The sequence below is a fragment of the Rhodnius prolixus genome, unplaced genomic scaffold (assembly GCF_049639745.1).
Source record: "Rhodnius prolixus isolate KJV_2025 unplaced genomic scaffold, Rpr scaffold_5, whole genome shotgun sequence".
NCBI classification, from domain to species: Eukaryota; Metazoa; Arthropoda; class Insecta; order Hemiptera; family Reduviidae; genus Rhodnius; species Rhodnius prolixus.
The window spans coordinates 13,396,177-13,410,997 of NW_027411624.1; the positions used below are offsets into that span (position 1 = coordinate 13,396,177).

Sequence of the window (14,821 nt, forward strand, 5' to 3'; positions counted from 1 at the left end):
TCTCTAATGCGGAGACCAAACGTGTATCAACCACTTATCATTTGGCTGACTCCCACCGCAGTTCTATTGGTAAGATAAAGGAAACATCCCTTATTGTATTCTATTAAAATTTCGAGTTTTTATAGTTAATGGCAATTTTATATTTTTCACAACGAGTATACACGTCGAACGCGCCATAATAGTGTTTTGGTTTACGTCACGTCAAACACGCTTAACTGGTTAAGTATGTGTTTAGGAAATCGAAAGTGTGATGATTTTCTGTGCTGTTTTCCACAGCCCTGAAGATGACCTATCCCTAGTTCGAAAGCTGGGCATAATAAAGTTTATCATGACTAAAATTGGCAGTATTTTTTCATCCTACTGAAACTATGAATCAGTCACCGAAAATAATGAACAATAATTATATTTATAACCATTTTTACTTCAGTAATTGCCGTTTTTTTTTTTTTTGCTAATAACTTTCTTATGTTATTTGAATCGAACGTCGATTTTGATTTCTGAGAGTAACTGTCACAATCGTTCTTGTCGTTTATTAAAATTTAAAGAAATTACCCGGTGTTACCATTAACGGTAAATACAGATGGACGGACCCTGCCAAACTAAGATGTGGATAACGATTGCTGCAGATCGTGAAGCAAAGAAACCTACACCTTCTCCAACAGTACAAACATGTGCCTCCCCAATGTAAACCTTTACATTGTGATTGGAGCGCGACTATTCCCTAACTCGGATTCCCTACAGAGAACACAAGCAGTTTACATGGTCTCTCTTTCTCTTTCTCTAGGGAAATCCACAGAATAAAAAACACCATTATACAAGCTTTTAACCCTTAAAGGGGTTAAGAAAATCCGTGAAAAGTGTTTACCTCCCAAGCTCCGTCCCACCAACAAGTATTCAATGTTTACAAACGACCAATCAGTTGGGATATGCCCGCTTTCCCTTCTTTTCAGTGTATTTCTACTCTGGAAGGCTTCTTTCTCTTCAGTTTGCTCTAATCACCAACAGTAAAAGTGTCCTTCCTTCTAAGCAGATTACGTCTTCAATTCTTTATCTCTCCATTTTCCACTGCTGTCTTCCTCTCCTTTTTGAGCCTTATTTCTTATCGACCTAACGAATCTTTATCCTCTATTTTCATAATCCTCTCATTCCCCACCCATCTAATCTTCAACTTGTTTTTTTTTTGTGTGTCCCTTACTTTGTATTTGGGCTCTTCATTAAGAAGAATGAAGCTTTTTCGCGCAAAATTCTTCCCTCTTTGTTTACCTAAAAATAATTGTACTATTTTAGAATATTCTGCTAATTAAGGTTATAATTTTTGTTTCTCAGTAGAATCTTTAAAATTATTACTCATTATTCTACCCTCTTCATTATATTTCCACCAATTATTTTGTACTTTTGCGATGACATTGGTTTAGAAAAATAAAATAAAATCGAAACATTGCACAAATTATTTACTTAACTTTGCGCTCAATTAATAAATTTGATCTATTTGTGCAATCCAATTAATTGCATAAAAGTAATTCACTTTTATTTTGAATATATGGACCAAATTTCATTCAATATGTAAAATATAATGACCTTTTTTTTTTTATGTAAAAATTTTAGTTTTCTTTTAGTTTAATGAGGAATAGTGTTTGCATATATAGTCTTATATGAATACATTTGGTGTTGTTGAGGTTTATGAATACAGTTGAATATATAAGACCTTCCTTTGAGATTCTACATTGAATAAATTCTCTTCTTTTAAACAAGATTCTCGGAAGTCTTATTCAACTAAAATACGAGTTTGTATTTTCTATCCAATTCTGGATTCTATACAAACTATTTTCTGTAGTTCTATTTATTATGAGACTGAAATGAATTATATCGATGAAGAGTTTTCGATTTTTGTATTTATTTACTTACTATTTCATTTATTTATTTTAATAATCGTTTCACCTCTTTTATTTATCTTTTGAACTGTAATTCTTTACTGGAATATTTAATTTAGATTTAGCTTCAATAAGAACGATTGATTTAGTTGTCTGAGAATGAACTAAGTCAATAGAATCAATCAATTCCTGGCTTGAAATAGAATGAAATATCTCTTAGACCAGATATTTGTCTCATCTTGGCTATTCAAATGCACATAGCCTAAATAGTGCTCAGAAATCCACTGAAACTTTACGTAAAATCAACTTAGTTCTTTCGGGTCACTGTACTTCTCTTCGAATCGTATTTAAAATTGAAAGGTCAATTTATCTATAAAAGTTTCTTTCTATTTAAGCTGGAAAATAAATCTCTTTGTGCAACTTCAGATCATGGAAAGAAATGTTTTACTTGTAACAGTTCGGGCTGAAATTAAGTCTTCTTTGGCTGGGCCTCCAGTCGCTAACAAAGAACTGGCATTACGAGGGTCGTTTGAAAAGTCCGTGCAAAGTCAGAGAGATAGCACCACTGGCGCGTATCGAGGTTATGTTTAGTTAGTAGCATCTCTTGGAAGAACACACACCAAGTTTCAGCCAGATCGGTCTATTTCTTTGTGTTTGGCATTCGTTTGAATCGAGGAAGTCGAGTGATTTACTCGACTACTATTTGTTCCCCAATATGAAGAAATGGCTGGCGGGAAAAAGATTTTATTCAAACGAGGAGGTGATTGCAGAAACGAATGGCTATTTTTCAGACTTGGACAAATCCTATTATTCGGAAGGGATCAACAAACTAGAGCAGCGTTGGACGAAGTGTATAAGCCTAAAAGGAGACTATGTTGAAAAATAAAAAAGGTTTACCCCAAAAAATTAAGTAGTTTTTATTTTTGCACGCACTTTTCAAACGACCCTCGTACTTCTAAATAATGTCAAGCTTAGAAATACAGATATGACGCAATTCAATACATTAATTACCAAATTACTACATTCTCCTCTTTGATCTTCTCTTTAGTCACCTTTTTTGCTTTTACAAACATTTATTGTTTGCTTGGTACTTATAAAAGTTTTCTGTTTTAATTTCATTTTCATGTTTATCTTTCAATTTCTTATTATTATCAGTTGCATTTTCTTTTTGAAGATCATTGTAAGATATAATCTCCGGCAGATGGATAAATTTATAGACAGTACAAAGTCATGTTTTTCTTTGTAGTTTTTCATTTTTGTAAAATAAAGCGTTAATGCTATTAATCGATTGCTTTCTAAAGAAATCTTTCAAATGTTCAAGGGATATCCTTTCTAATTTTATGAGTGATTACGTAGTGATAAAGTATTGTTTCAAGGCGAGTATACTTGAAGAAGCGCGTTTCAAGAATATCTTGTGGTGAGTTTAAATTGTGAGAGCATTGAAAGAAATGGCCAGAACATTAGCTTTGATAAATCTGGCCTAATCTAACTAACTGGCTAAAGTTTACCAGTTAACAATCAATAAAAGTGAAAATTAGGGAATCACTATATTATTTGGGCTTCAATCAATAGCAAAAAAAAGAAAAAAAAATCAACCCAACTTTTAATAGGATCACATTTACATCAAAAAAAGTTCAAATTTTGGCGGCAGTGTAAAGCTGCCTTGAGCAATTCTTATCTTCAATTGAAACATCTCTTTGTCAGTCGCAAAAGTTTACTAAAGAATTATTCGACTCCTAAAGAAAATGGCGACGTCATCGACGTGTAAGGCTTTAAAATTGGAGTGGTCTTGCAGATTATTTTTTTGCGGAAGCAGAGCCGGCACGGCCGAGAGTTCGCCCCTACGGGAGTCGAGATACCCATGGCTTCAAATCACTTGTGCTAACTGCTGAGCCCAATTATACATGCATGATCATGAAAACCATGATAACGTACGCTGATTGATTGGCCATCCTCTATAAGTACTAATCCAATCTAATAATTAGCTAAAATCGCCCCTGTTATTAAAATATAAGAATTTTGAACCCACGGGCTATTTAACATTGAATTAGCTTACTATAAATTCAAAATTTGAATTCCGCGTGAGTTCTTTTTAAATAACCTCCTCTTCCATTAATCTCTTATTCACTCCCGTACTTCTTCTACAAATCATTTTACAATCTACTTTACTTACAATTTTGAGACTTCCAGTATCATAAAGTTGATCCGTTATGCTCCTAATTTAGGTCTTGGTGACCTTCCGTTGTGTGTGTGCATATATATAATATATAAGGTGAACATGACCGCACCATAAAAGGTACCGCGGATCTATATAACTTCCATTATTTCTATATTATCCTTTTATTAAGTGCGAGGTCACGGATACCGTCGCCCGCCCGCCGCAGCGTGAGCAGTTACGCTTCATTTTTAATTTGTTTTGTTTCTTTTTATTCCTCTTCTTAAAAAGAAGTCATTGTAGGTGAGTTTACTATAAAGGTTTTTAATAACTTTACTCTTTTAAAAATGTGTTTGCGATCTTGGTGATCAGGTTATAACCTATTTGTTAGTTATTATTATTTTCAAGTTATTAATATTAAATAATATAAATTTATGCAAAGCATTTCTTTCATTTTTCTGAAGGTTGTCTTCTCCTAGGATTTAATTTTAACTAGAATTTAAAGAAACTTACACTTTTTCTCTGTAACTAATCTCTAGTAAGAGAAGTAATTTTATCGTAGTGATCAATTTTGATTTTCCTCACCGGAAATGACTCTCTGAGTACGAAAATAATGATTTTTACAAAATTGTGTATATTAGTACTTCCGTCTGGAAGTATTACGAGGTGTGGCTATTAAATAACGAGACTATTGCTATAAAACATTTTATTTCAAATTTATACATATTTAGTTATTATCACCTTCAATATACACTCCTCCCCTATTCCTACAACGCTCCATGCGAATTTACCATTGTTCGAAACAGTGCTGGAAATCTTTTTCTGTCAGCTCCTGCATGACGCGTGCCGCTTTTTCTTTCACAGCTTCAACGGACTGAAATCGTGTCTCTTTTAATGCAGATTGATTTAACTTTAGAGAACAGATAAGAGTCACATGGGGCCAGGTCAGGCGAATAAGGTGGATGGCCTAAAACTGGGATGTTGTACTTGGCTAGAAACGTTCTTGACAGTGTGAGCCGGCGCGTTGTCTTGATGGAGAACCCGTGACTGGTTCTTCCACAAATCGGGTCGTTTTCCCTTACTCTTTCACGGAGTTAAGCAAGCACCTCACGGAAGTAATGTTGATTAATTATAATCGATATTTTCATCCGTTTTAGACGCGGAAGGGCGACCCGGACGGTCATCATCTCCGACGTCTTCTCGGCCATCTTGGAAACGCTTGAACCACTCAAAAAACTCGCGCACGTGATTAACATTCATCGCCATAAACTTCTTTTATTAAAAGATAAGTTTCTGTAGCGGTTTTGTCAAGTTTTGATGGGAAATTTCACGACAATTCGTTGCTCTACTACTCGTACATTACACAAACGACTGTTCCGGTCAGACAGATTTCTCTACAAACACGTGAGACGCTGCAATCGAAAGAGAAGGCTTTATGCTGCACAGCTGTCGGTCGTTAGGATTTGGCACATGCATAGTTCTTCTGTAGCAGCATCAGTCTTGTTACTTAATAGCCACACCTCGTATTCTCCAATACTCAAAAAACCTAGTTCGTTCTTCTTAAACCTCTGGCTCTTCTTCCTAAATCAGAATGTCATTTTAACTCACTCAGCTATCTATTATCCTTCTATTTCTGGCAGATATAACAAAATTAACTTGCCTTCCTTAATATACTCCTCAGGATGTGTTGTTTCAGCTTCTTGCTCATGCGCCTTGCTCACTCCTATTGGAAGTGGGCCAAAGAAATGCTCGCCTTCCGGAAGTCTCCAGAGAATGTTGAGTGAACTAGTGGTAATTTTGATGTGAGAGCAAATAAATCGTTTGTTCATTCCAGTACTTGTGGGTGTGTTTTAATTTAAAATTATACTTAGATGGACAATGGAATTAATCTTTAATTAATTTATTTTAGTATATCTGTGTGTCATTAAAGGTTGCTTTAATTCTGTGGGAAATTAAGACAGATACTTTGATTGAAACTTTGCCTTTTTTATAATCTAAAGAAGTTACTACTACCTACCCAGTTAAAGAACCACGCTCTTTTATTAGTGACGTAATGGTAGTAAAAACAGGGGAACCAAGCCATTCGGTTTCGACCAAAGTGATTCCTTCACCTGCAAAACTTGAAGATCATCTATTTCAAACAACCGTTCAAGCATACAAACCAGTTAACAAACACGGCTTCACTTTCAAAACAAAACTATTACGTCTTATTTAATTTACGATCTAATAAATCATAAGAATCATTTTTATGTGTGTGTTGTATGTTTTTATATGCGCTTACAAACCGGCTGCACTTAACCACTCCCCTCCCAAACAAAACAATCATCAATACTGTCTTGAACAGAACTAGTTACTGTATCATTTTGCCGGTCAATAATTCTATTTCATAACAATGAACCATGGTTTTGAACGTACTAGTTTTTTTGAGGTAAGTCTAGTGACCTAATTCCGTGGTTATTTTGATAGTGTGTATGTTTGTAAGTAGGTATGATTATATGTGATTTATTATGCCTGTAGCTATAGTTCATTTAAGATTTCCAAATCTTTTTATTTTACTCTGATAAATTTATCTGTCTAAGATGTATTTTCACAAACTTAGATAACAAGACCATTTTACTTGTAATAGCAATGAACTTTTTTATTTTACAGAGATTACATTAAAAATAGTCTTCAAAAAAATACATATGTATGTATATAGTCGGTAACTAGTCTACCATTTAACTTGACTTTTTAAATTGATAACTTGTTTACTTCTTGTAAAGTTTAAAGTGATAAACTAGATAAGATTTCTCGACTTGTTACATATGACTTCATTACATCAGTAAGGGTTAAAAAAAAATCAATTCGAATTATTTGGGGAAACCAAGAAAGCTAATTTCGAACTTATAGTCGATTAAAAAGAAAATATTGAAGAATACACCAAAAAAGCTTAGAAAACAATTTGAGGATTTTTTTTTTTAAATTGTAAATTAAATTAGTAAATTAGTAATTAAATTAATTTTAAAGAATTGTGAATGAGCAATAAAGAAAAGACAACAAAAGTTGGTCACCCTGCTTAGATAATCAGCTGATCTCTACCAGCTGATCAGCTGGCCAGTTACCGGCGGCCATCTTTAACTCGTTCGTGGTGACTCTTTATTAACGTGGTTTTTCAAGTGAATATTAGTGAGTTTTAAAGTGAAGTTCGGTTTTATAAATTGTGTTTAAGTGCGTGAAATATAGTTTTAGTGCGAATGGTGTTGTGAATTATTTTAAATAGTGTCAAATGTCAAGTGCTATTGGACTAGTGATCTACTGAGATTCTGATGGATATTCCTTAAACAAGGTAAGACTTCATTATCAATTATTTTATTTTAAATTTCCATTATATTTTTATTACAATTATTGCATGGTAATAGCATGTTCTCATTTATATTACTACTTACACACTATTAATTCTACGCCTTGACCTATAATCAGTGTTGGTTAATTCTATTTAATTTAGTAGTAAATTTAGTATTTAAATTGATTTCCAAACCTTTTTTGGTGTATTTTTTTTTATTCCATTATAAGTTTATAGGTGTTTCTGTTTTCCAAAACCATTTTGATCTTTCTTTTGAAACGACTATAGGTTCAAAAGTAGCATTCTTCGTTTTCCTATGTTGTTTTCTGGAATTGATTTCTAAACTTTTTTAATACGTTCTTTAACCTTTTATTTTAAAGGGAATAAAAGTTCAATACTCGCATTCTTTGTTAACCTTTTTTGTCTTTTACGAATGGTGATCTATTTCTTTTTAATCTATTCTATAATCATTTCATTTTAATCAAATATAAGTACAAAATTAACATTCTTTCGTATCCTCAAATTGTTTCTATTCTTTTTTCCTAATGAATCTTTTAAATATTTTCTTTTTGATTGACTATGTTTAAATAGTAAATTAACTATTTAATAAATAGTTCAAAATTAGCATTCTTGGTTTCCCCAAAAGGTTTTTTGAAATGGATTTCTATTCTTTTTCCTTAATGCATTCTTTAATCGACTATAAGTTTAAAATTAGCATTCATGGTTTTCCCATGCTGTTTTGGGAATGGTTTTAAAATCTTTATAATGTATTTTCTAAAATTTCCTTTTTGAATGATTAAAGTTTCAAAGTCTTCTTTCTTGGCTTTCCAATTGTTTTTGAAATTGATTTATGTTCTATTTTCTTAATGAATATTCTAAATCTTTTCTCATTAATCGAGTATAAAGTCAAAAGTAGCATTTTTTGTTTCCCTATGTGGGTTTTTTAAAAAAAATCATTTCTAAAACTTCTTATTGCAATCTTATTCTAAATGTTTAATCGATTATAAATTCTAAATTAGTATTCTTGGTTTTCCATGTTGTTTTTAAAATTGATTTCTACCTTTTTAAAGCATTCTTTAATCTTTTTTTTTTTTTCAATCGACTATAAGTTCTACATAATGGGAGCCTTTTTGATGTCTTCGTTGATTTTTTTCCCCCTTTTCAATCGACTATACGTTCAAAATTAACTACTTTGTTTCCTCGTATGGTTTTTTGGAATTGATTTTTCATAATTTTAAAAATAAGACTGTGAAGGGAAGGCTACTGGATCTGAATCAGAATAAATGAAGAATCCTTGTAAATGAGTCCTAAGTTCGTCCGGCAATCTTAAAACCCTAAAAAAAAAAGACTGTGTATCAAAAAGGAAACCTTACCTTACTACGTAATGACTCTATCTTACCCTAATCTTTTTATCAAGGTTAAATATATCATTACATTCGTTTAAATATTATTCATGCAACCTTTTAAAAGTTAGGGCTCATTGAATGCATTTCATTGAGTGATAATAAATATTTAACTTATTATTTGAGAATATAAATAAATACTTTATAACTTATTAGGTAAAAGGAAATATGTAAGGTATAAAATTAAGTAACAACAGTAAATCACCTTATAAAAAAAGTTTTCTACTATTTTTTGACGTTTCATTGTACATCATCAGATACCATGGGCACGAATTACATTAGAAAGGGAGAATTAAAATAAAATAAGCTATTAAAATTATAAACAATTTTAGCAATAAAAACAATTATTAGAAAATGTTCTCACGAATTACTCACTTAAGATTTAGAAGGGGGTATTTCTTTATACATATATATATCTTATATTATATGATAATTATTGTATTTTATTTACTACCTGAGCTTTTAGCATTATGGCTGCTTTATAAACATTGCATTTTATTTTCAGTTTTATGACATTTAAGGGGGAAATTCTATCATTTAAATTCTCATTTCATATATTATAATGTTCCAAAAACTTCATTAAATTGATGGCAAGCTAAGTTTATTTAATTTAAATATTTAAGTTCCAGTATATAGAAAAATTTATTGATTTAAATTACGTCTTTATTCTATAATCGTTTCTATTGTTTTCTTCCTTCAAATTAAAACAATTAGAAATATTTTAGAGAAGATATAACTTGGTATTTACCAAGGATTTGCCAGGAATGTTTCAAGAAATATCCAGGCTTCCTGGGTAGTGCTAAGAAGTGATAGTTATCAGGTATAACCACTCAATAAGAGAATATCATATTCCAAATCCTAGAAACTGGTCAGGCTTTCTTGAAATATTTTAGTAAGAACGATGTTCTGGCCATCTAGATTATTAATTTTTCGATGCTAACATACATTTTACCCTTTATGTCCATCCCAGAAATCCAAATAATGTTCCTAAATTAAAGCAGCCAGCCTGTCGTAGGAACATTCTGGCAAAATCTGGGTTAGCATGATATTATAATAGGTTGCATTTGTTGTACGTTCTCTGAGTGAAAATCTGTGACATTAGTCTCCGTTAGCAACACATATTCTGAAGTAGAATGAAACCCAAAACGACAGATGACCAAAAACAGGATCTCATTGTTTGTCTTTTGAGTTTTTTCACAACTTTAGTCGTCACTGGTAATGTGATGTCCTTTAATGATGAAATGTAAATTGCTTTATTTTGAAAAAATGATTTCAAGAGGTTCTAAGCCTGGGATGGCGAACCTTTTTGAGACGTGGGTCAAATTTTGTTCATTTTTTTTTTTTTTAGTACTAGCTCCTGGGTCACTAATGCCCATTTGCACAAGAGTTAAGTTTAAAAATTTTAAACTGAATATTTTCAAAACTAAACATCTTTAAAGTTCAGTTGGCTTAACGGGGGTAAAACGGGACGAAACAAGTGCTATGGAAGTCTCTTTTTACAAAATATAACTGAACAAAACCTTACAAAAGTGTGTTTTATCTGAAGAAAAATCTAAATATGGTTATTTGCTTTGGGTTGTCGATTTTTTTAACAAACAAAATATGAGTAAAATTATACATTTTATTTGATATTTTGTAAACACTTTTGCTTTATTTCAAATACTACAAAAGCATTTGTCGTTTTAGAGCTGTAATGATCAAACTAAAGGTTATAGATAGCATTTAAATTGCTTTTGTATCAATGCGTGATTGAAAAAAATACAGATAGAATATAAATTATCTACACAATTAGAAAATCTAAATCAACCCGCGTAAACAAACAAATGGTTGCCTAGCAATTGTGGGTCAGTATCTGACCCGCGGGTCATAGGTTCGCCATCACTGTTCTAGGCAATCTTCCACATTAGATAATCCACTGAAGCGAAGTTCTTACTGGCGGAAAGAAGTAACCGTAAATTCAAGACCCCTAGCTATAGCTTCAATCGAACCTCTTAAATGTCTTTGATTGAACAAAAAGCACAGGTTTTAGTGTGCTACATCTCTATTAAGGGCAACTAAACGATTGATTAAATTTAATTTTAATGAACAATCGACAGAAAGAACTAATTTTTTTTTTAATTTTCTTTTCTCCTGATAGAACATTAGCTAGATCTATTAATTATATTAATAATTGACAGTGATAAAACTTTTTAATTACCCTGTCTAATGGCATTAGTCTAGTTCGATGTTTTGTAAAGTTTTATGGCTAAACTTCTTCTAAAATGGCTTGTTGAATGTTAATGTTATTTGGGTCGATTAATTATCCTCTTCTCTCATTAGACCCTAATTTGTGTCTCTAATATTTTTTATTGAATTTTAAAAAGTTAGTCTATTATTAGAGTTATTTAATAATGCGTTATTAATTTTAATGGAGAATAAAGTAGTACTCTCGTAAATCGAATGTGTCATTAAATTGATTTATTTCAGTAAAAAGTCATTATTTGGTGTATCCAAATGGTGAATAAATTAATGGAGGGTTTTGAAGCGTAAGAGGTACGTGAACCTGTTCTCCACATTGTCCCCGTAATGGATATACACCATCTGCTATTCTCAAGAATACCCTCTTGGGTCAACAATTACTGTAGATCTTGCTCATTATTTTATTGATCGGATGGGTTTTTATTTATTTATATTATATATTTATTAAGTCATATTATCATCTAAAGACATTTACGCCCTAGATTTTCTCTTAAGGGCAGAGTTGTCCCCAGTTAATAAACTGATAGCTGAAGTGGGTCTTGTGGTGATGGAATCTAAGGCCAGCGAAGTCTTTTAGAGAAGCCCAAGTCCTCAGCATGCTTATTCAGCGCGCTACCATAATTGTGATGCTTCGTTTAAAAAGTACTAAAGTAGTGGCTAATTTTTTAAGCCGGGCTTTACGTTCAGCTATTGATCAGCTAGAGTGGACGGGGGCTACTATAAATTCCTTTTATTAACCATTACATAAAATCCGAGGGTGCAATGAGGAGGAGGATTTCAAACATATAATAATGATATGTCCGCTTTATGTGGTAGAAAGGAAACGAATGTTTGACGACATATACAAGTATTTAGATGCACCATTTCGCTACGAAGACATAATATTCTCCACCAACATATATGTGCTTAAGTCTACAGCAGAGCTAGCAATGAAATATGAATGTATTTAAAAGTTATAGAATGAATGGAAGAAAATGATTAGAGAAGGATTACGTGATTTTAATTCAGGTTAAGCTATAAGGATGGCAGGAGCACAGAGTACTGACCCATCCATTAGTTGTAGTTTATGTAAATAGTTGTATATAGTAGAGGGATGAATGTGTGAAGCGAATGTATTTATAAGTAAGAATGGAGAGTGAGTGATATTCTAGTGATAAGCGCCTAGACGATGCTGGCTGTATGGCGAAAGCCAATGCCAAAAAAAGGCAAAAAAAATCCAAGGCCTAGAACGTGAATCCAACCCTTTGCGAACAACAAACATCAGCTTTACAGACCTCGTCTTTTGCCGTTCGGCACCTTAATTGACGCTGTTTAACGGTTTAACTTAACAAGCTAAGTTTATTTAATTTAAATATTGAAATTCCAGTATATAGAAAAATTAGTTGATTTAAATTACGTCTTTATTCCATAATTGTTTATATTTTCTCTTCCTTCAAATTAAAACAATTAGAAATATTTTAGAAAAGATGTATCTCCTTCCAAAACTTGGTAATTACCAAGGATTTGCCAGGAATGTTTGAAGGAATATCCAGGTTTCCTGGGTAGTGCTAAGAGTGATGGCTATCAGGTATAACCACTGCCTGATTCTGGCTTCATCTCCCTTTTTCTCTAGAGATCCTCAAAAAGCTTCTTCCAAATTAGAAAAATCTATAAAGGATATTATCTCCTTTCATCACCTGATACCAGTATTGGCTATTTACTGAAGCTCCTAGAAAAAAAAGCTAAGATGGTTACCAGGAATAACCACTCAATAAGAGAATATCATATTCCAAATCCGATTACCAATTACTGTGGCGATTGCCAAACATACTTTACTACAAAGTTCTCATATTAAACATTAAATAAAATCCAAGGCCTAGACTACGGGAATCGATCCCAGTACCAATAATAAATATAATTTTTGCAGGCCTCGCCTCTAACCGCTCGGCTATCGTGGCGCCTTATAAATTTACTAAATTAATTTATATTTATTATTGAATTGTCTGGGCTAAAATAATAAAGATTTTGTTGGTAGTAGCATTATATTCTAATAATTAATGCTAGCCATCCACGAACACCCTTTAGCGGAGAAAGTGCGACTGTAATAACTATAATCGAACTGTGTAAGACCCACACACATACTCTGGGGGAGTTTGTATGTTAGAAAGAGATAGTAATAATAAAGATATAAACGTTACGTAACATTCACTACCTTTTTAAACCAATGTAGCCAACTGCTCCTCTAAGAATTTCTAATATCTTTATGCAATTAACTTTTAAGACAGTGTCTTAAAACTACTGTACAGTAAGTTTGTAAAGAGTGAGATAGAATATAATGCTATAACAACAGATTACTAGTTCACTATATGTCCGTACAGGCAGGAAGATATGGGGTTGTGCAACCTTACAAAACTTCCCAGTATTAATAGTGGTCCGACCCCTAGGATCTGTCAGGCTATATCCAACTACTGGCCTCAGGCACCATCAGGCTGTACAACCATATATATTGAAATAATTATAACTTAAAATAAGAAATCAAATTCATTTATTTTTTTGAACTATTGTAACAAGGATTTCGTAAAGCAGAAATTATTTAGTGGTTACAGTTTAGTTAGCTTATTGTCGATGGTAATGATGTGACGTTGTGTCCCATAACTGAGAAGTTTGACTTTATAAATAGTCATCTATTGACCCCATTTATTATTATTTAATAATAGGAATTTCTGAAATTTGTCTTGCCAGCAATTAGCAGTTTAAATATTCATAAAGAAGTTTCTTTTTCTTTTATTTATTCTAAAAAACGTTTTTTTCTGCTGAAAGTTTGATGATTCTACTTTGTAGAAGTGAGACTCATTTCCATCTTTAATCAGACTTCATGTCCTGTATTCAGACTGGAGAAATAATTAGAGTTTCAGCTAGTCTTTTTTTTTAGATTCATGGTGTAATGTCTTGGAAGGAGATGGTGTTAAAAATTTAAGGTTACATTAAAGTTTGAACATTTTATCAATGTCTAGGGCTCAAATTTTAAATTTTTCCTTTTTACAAAAGGGTCTCGTAGGGTCTGTGTCTAAATTGTAAATCATAGTTGATACAGCCGAGCGGTTAGAGGCGAGACCTGTAAAGCTAATATATATTGTGGTTCTGGGTTCGATTCCCCCGGTCTTAGGCCTTGGATTTTATTTAATGGTTAATAAAAGAAATTTACAGTAAAGTATGTTTGCTAGTAAGCCTCCGTCCACGACACCCTAATTGGTAGGTGGACGTAAAACCCGCCTGAAAAATTAGACAATTACACTTTATACACAGTTGATACAAAATACTGTAGAAAGACTTAGTTCATCTAAAGACATATACATTAAAAATTTTATCTTGAAGGTTGCATCTTCGTCATTCTGAAGAGTATAAACAGTTCTAAAGCTCACTTAGAAGCATTACTATTTCGCAGTACTAAAATTTGTTAACTAATTTTGACTAACCTCGGACAGCGTAACGCTTGAATCGTCTTGAAACTTCTGACTAAAATATTATCTTATATTATGCGAAGAAATGTAATAATTCCTTAAAATAACATGAAATCATTACAAAGGTTTCGTAACCTTTAAGCTAAAATATATTTGCTAGCCCAAACCTAGGTTTCAATTCATGTGTATTTACTCTTTTAGAGTAAATTATTTATTAATAATTTGGATAATGTTTTTATCATACTTAATTTTCTTTTGCTTTTTTGTTTCAGGTAGGTCTTGATTCGCCTTCAATTGACTCGATTTATCGCACGGCTCTTGTCGCAATGTTGAAGATTATTAATCAATGAAAAGGTATTTTTAAAAGGTAGTTTATTTTTTGTGTATACTGT

At 32.3% G+C, this 14,821-nt stretch overlaps 1 protein-coding gene across 10 annotated transcripts in view; it reads left to right on the top strand.

Annotated features, from left to right (window-relative positions):
* Positions 1-14,821, top strand: part of Eph (Eph receptor tyrosine kinase) — a 675,653-nt gene that overhangs the window by 118,801 nt on the left and 542,031 nt on the right. The window contains exon 1 of one of the 10 annotated variants that reach the window (XM_074137249.1): positions 14,708-14,783. The exons of the other annotated variants lie outside the window; for them this stretch is intronic. The gene's annotated coding sequence lies outside the window, so the exon portion shown is untranslated. Of the gene's footprint in view, positions 1-14,707; positions 14,784-14,821 lie in introns of those variants that run through there. 10 annotated transcript variants of the gene reach the window in all.